At 44.7% G+C, this 5,402-nt stretch overlaps 1 pseudogene; it reads right to left on the bottom strand.

Annotated features, from left to right (window-relative positions):
* Positions 1-2,716: 2,716 nt before the first annotated feature.
* Positions 2,717-3,226, bottom strand: LOC112407491 (protein dpy-30 homolog pseudogene; annotated as a pseudogene).
* Positions 3,227-5,402: the final 2,176 nt, after the last annotated feature.

Raw genomic sequence — 5,402 nt, 5'->3', positions numbered from 1 at the left:
CCACTCCCCGGAAATGATCATGATCACAGGAGGCTTTGATTCATCCCCTTCTGAACCTGGTCTCTGCTTCTGCCTGTGCACATACACAATTTTCATGAATGGAATCAAGTTATGCACGTCGGCCTGCAACCTGCTTCTGTCACTTAATGATACATCACAGACATTTCTGTAGATCATTCATTTTCATGCTGGTCTAGCGTTGGAGCTGAACTTAAAGGATGCCCGTATTCATTTAAAAGATATACCACTTGATACTGAACAGGAGCGAAGCTGTGGAGCAACTGGAACTCTCTCGTGAGGATGGTGGGCGTATCAGTTAGTTTAACCATTTTTGGAAAACTGCTTGTCAGTATCTACTGAAGCTAATCATACTCACATCAGAAATGCAGACGTCCATTCACCAAAATGCCTGAGCCTTCTGAATATTAGAATATTCATTGCAGCACTGTTTGAATAGCCATAAACTGGAAACAACTCAAATGTCCATCAAACGTAGAATGGATTTTTTTTAAATGTGGTTTATTTATACAGTGGATGTCGTACAGCATGGGAAGGAAAGAACTACAACTGCACACACGAGAGAGTGAAAGTCACAGGCGCAGTGCTGAACTGAGGAAGCCAGACACACAAAACCCACAGAGGTATGATTCCATTTGTATAAAGTTCCATGTCAGGCAAAATGGGTCTACGGTGTTAGATGTCAGGAAAGGGCATGAGAGGAACTTCTGGGGGCTGACGATGCTGTTTCTTAATCAACTGGCTCTCTACAGGGAAATTCATTGAGCTGTACACTTACGATTTGTGCACTTTTCTGTATGTATTATACTTCAGTTAGAGTCTATTTTCTAAAAAGAGGATCAATGGCATGCAATCCCTTCCCCCTGAATCAGTCCTGTTTCCCCTAGGTTTGTCCCTTTCTCTCTCTCTCTTCCAGGACCTAAGGAGCGCACACAGCAGGTGTGGCATGTCCTCATTGGTCCTGTAGGGCAGGGAGAGAATGAGCCGGACATTCTAGCTGTGGGATCCCTGGGACCCGGTGGCCAGCCTCGGGGGGCCACTCAGGCTGCACTGCCCCCCAGGCTTGCTCCGGTGGGTGGTGGGCAGCAGGGGGAGGCGAATGAGGAGGAGGGAGAGTGGTGGGAGGAGGTAAAGCGGTTCCTGTCCTCATGACTGTTTAGGGTTCTGACAAAGAGCCTTGTGGCTGGGCAGCTGCATGAGTGGTGGAATTTCTGGGGTCCTAGCTACAATCAGAACAATGATAACTACTACTACAACTATTATTACAAAGAGTAACTAATATTTCTTGAGCACTTACAAAGCGCCAGGCTCTATGCTAAGTGTTTTATATACATCCCTCCTCTTAATCCTTTTAGCATGTAGTTAATTGCGTTCCACATACGTATTGGAGGCTCACATATGTACAGTAAGCCCCCTGCCTACAATATCCCACCAGCCCCTGCTTAATTTTGATTGTCTAGTTGTTCGTTTAAGGACCTGCTATGTGCCAGACTCTATTGAGCCCTGAGGTGTACAAATTGGCATGATACCCTCTCTGCAGTGTCTGAGCGGGTTAGTAATTGGGTGCTTATCCAAACCAACGTTCAGTGTTTTATTTCACATTCTAGGGTGCTCCAAATAGGTAAATGGATAAATAAAATTTCATTTGTTTTGTTGTTCAGCAAAACTTAGCAAGCTAGGTTCACTAAAAATTAGACTAAATTAAGAAAAAGGGAAAATAACTTTAAAAATTATCTTTAGTTCCACAATCACATTGAACCTGCTGACATCTTAGCACATCCCTTTTAGACTTTTTAAAAACTACATTCTTATGTGCCTACCATAGTAGTAGGTGCTCGAAGAAAAGTTGTTAAATTGTTATAAAAATGACACTATAATATTGTTTTGTAAACTGTACCGTCCTCCAGACACTTAATAATCTAATGAGATCATGTTCCAGGTCCGTGAATGCACAGCTACTTCTGATGTTTTTTTTCATCATCAGGGAGTGGAATGGTGTGTGCGGATGTAATTTTTTCCCATGTATTTGGGGGACATTTGCATTTCTTTTGTGAATTTCTTTATATCTTTTGCCTATTTTTTCTCTTGATTTGTTATTCTTTGTGACCATTTATTTTTAAGGAATTAAAAACTTTTTTCAAGTTCATGCACAAAATCTTAAAAGTCAAAGGTAATTGAAAGCCTTACAATGAAATACAGCAGTCCCCTGCCCTTTCTTTCTTCCCCTGAGTTTCCCAGAAATAACCTTTTCAACTCCTCCAGCTCTTTCTTTTGGTATTTATCACCATATATCTTTTTTCTTTAGTATTTAAACATATTTTATTGGTTTAAAATGTGGTAAAAGTAATATATATTCATTATCAAATATTCAAAAGCTACAAAAGTGTGTTAAGAAAAAATGTTAAACCCTTCTCAATTTCTTCAGTGCTGCTGTTCAGGGGTAATTTACATTACAGCTGTGATTATATCACCATATTTCTAAATAATATTCTGATATTTCTTTTTTTTTTTGATGTTTTAACAGTTTATTTTGAAGGTCATTTTAAAAACAAAGTTAAAGACAATCTGAGAAAAAACTGCACAGAACACACTCATTAAATGAGTATGTGATTAAATCAATAAGGGAGATGTGTCTTCTTCTGCAACTCCAAAATAAGTTCTGCTGTCCTGATGTTTCTTATACTTCCAAAATGGGTGGCGGGGGGAATCATGGCAATTAAAGTTGCCTCTTAATCATGTAAATCTACAGTGGAAACCAAATTTTTCTGTTCTTCCCAATAAGTCAGTTTCGATCTTCAAACTGTGCCTTGTTTTTTAAAAGATAGGATGCTAGAAATTCAATGGGATTTGGTGGTCTTTCCTTTGCAAACACAGCAAGTCCTTGTAATAAGATAGGCACAACTGTCTGATCCAGATAGGCACGAGTTGGCAAAGACTGGAGATCCACTTTCTGTTTTGATGACTTTTATGCATTAATTTTCTCATTTTCTACTATCCTCTCGACGTTGTCTGTGAGACCGTACTCAGAGTGGGGATTTTCTGCAACCTGCGTCTGTCCCTCCAGCATCTGCTCTGGTTCCATGGTGGACCCTGCAAGTCACAGTCCCCGGATACCAGTCTGGGCACGGAGCACCCCGAGCAGTAGAGGAACAGGGTGGGACAGTCCACGACCGGGCGCCCGCATCAGGTCCGGAAGCTCCGCCGTACTCCCAAGAACCACTTCCGCCGTAAGTCTGATATTTCTTAATGCATTACTTTTAAATATTATTGGTTAACTTTCTATTAACTTTCTAGTTAGGGATCACTGTCTTAAATCTTCATACTACTTCCCTTCTCATCAATAGTCAGTACTTACACTATTGGAACTATGCCAATCTTGTTCACTGCGGAGCCATGGAGTGTACTATGATTGCATTTCTTTCCTTACACAACTCTGGTATTCCTGGAGTTAAGACTTGCCTAGGTTCTTTTCATTGCCTTAGAGCTCATTGTAGTTTGCTTTCCATATACTTCAGGCACTTCTCAATATACTTCAAGCACTTCTTGACTTTTCCTTAAGGTCAAACCTATCAGACAATTTGTCAGTTCAATGTTTTTCCTACTCAAGTATCCATCCTTCGGCTCCTTCTGGACAGGTTGCCTCATGCACCTTATTGATGCACAGCAGTCACCCTGAAGCATCCCTCCACCCCTTTGTTGGCTTGGGCCTCTCGTTCCCTGGATCCCATGAGTTCATCTTCCTTGGTTTAGTCCATCATTTTGGTGCCAATTATCTTTTTTTTTTTTTTTTTTTTTTTTTTTGGCGGTACGCGGGCCTCTCACTGTTGTGGCCTCTCCCGTTGCGGAGCACAGGCTCCAGACAGAAGCGCAGGCTCAGCGGCCATGGCTCACGGGCCTAGCCGCTCCGTGGCATGTGGGATCTTCCCGGACCGGGACACGATCCCGTGTCCCCTGCATCGGCAGGCGGACTCTCAACCACTGCGCCACCAGGGAAGCCCTGTTTGTTGGGTTTTTTGTTTGTTTTTGGCCGTACTGCACGGCTTGCGGGATCTTAGTTCCCTGACCAGGGATGAAACCCACGCCCTTGGCAGTGAAAGCGTGGGTTCCTAAACACTGGACCGCCAGGGAATTCCCTGGAAGTTTCTGGATATCAAATCGTTTTCTTTTCCCTACCAGTACCTTAACTTAGGCACTCCTGGCCTCTGGCCTGAGTAATTCGGAGGCCTCCTAGCCATTCTCCCTGTACCCATGCTTGTCGCCCTGCTGATTGATACTCCTGGTTATGGCAGAGGGCATTCTGTAAACCCAGATCTGAGTTTTGTTTGTAAAAGCCGTGCACTTTCACGTTTCCACACTTTCCCACAGACTCTTGGCTGGGAATGTCTTTCCCCCCTTCTCTAGCTGATGAACTCTTTTCTTTCAGTGTCCAGCTCAAATATCTCCTCCTCCAAGAAGCCTTCCAGTCTCTTCTGTTGGCATGAGCCAGATTCTGCAGCACTTTATATGACACTTTCTTTTTTTTTTTATTTTTTTTTATGACACTTTCTTATAACCCCCATCCTTATCTGCCTTGGGCCAGATCCTAACACCAGCTAGCTAAACCACAGGTCACCTTCCCTCAGCTCCTACATCTGCACACCCCCTGGGGAGAAAAGCCCTACTGTATTCAACACGGACTGTGTGCCACGCCCTCTGCTGAGAATTTTCCATACATGATACAATTACAAACTGAACTCAAAGCCCTTCAGCAACACCCTTCTGTGCCTGTGTGCACTTTTATTTTTATTTATTTATTTATTTTTTGCGGTACGCGGGCCTCTCACTGTTGTGGCCTCTCCCGTTGCGGAGCACAGGCTCCTGACAGACGCGCAGGCTCAGCGGCCATGGCTCACGGGCCTAGCCGCTCCGTGGCATGTGGGATCTTCCCGGACCGGGGCACGAATCCGTGTACCCTGCATTGGCAGGCGGGCTCTCAACCACTGCGCCACCAGGGAAGCCCGTGTGTGCACCTTTGACAGTCTGGGCGGGAGTGGGATAAGCCAGGACTGGGAGGTGGGGGAATGCGAGCAAGAGGACGTCTGTTATTGATTTGCCTGTATGCCACCTGGGCTCTCTACCTGGCTTGGGAAATTCTTTGAGAGACTAAAGAGCAAGACACTTGCTTTCCCAGCTTCCCTAGTGGCCAAGTATAGGCACATGACCTGGGATTGGCCAATCAGATGCCCCTGCTCTGGTGTTGGAGTCAGAGTGAGGGAACAGAGGCGCAGGAGGCAGGAGAGTGATTCTAGGGGTGGGCAGTGGCCACATCCCATTTCTGGGGAGCAGCAGCATTCGTGGGGCGAACAGCACAGTCCAGCGTTTGGTGTCCAGTGCACATGTCAGCG

This window comes from Neophocaena asiaeorientalis, unplaced genomic scaffold (assembly GCF_003031525.2).
Source record: "Neophocaena asiaeorientalis asiaeorientalis breed wild unplaced genomic scaffold, Neophocaena_asiaeorientalis_V1.1 scaffold133, whole genome shotgun sequence".
In the NCBI taxonomy this organism is placed as follows: Eukaryota; Metazoa; Chordata; class Mammalia; order Artiodactyla; family Phocoenidae; genus Neophocaena; species Neophocaena asiaeorientalis.
This window is presented reverse-complemented; position numbering and strand designations above follow the sequence as displayed.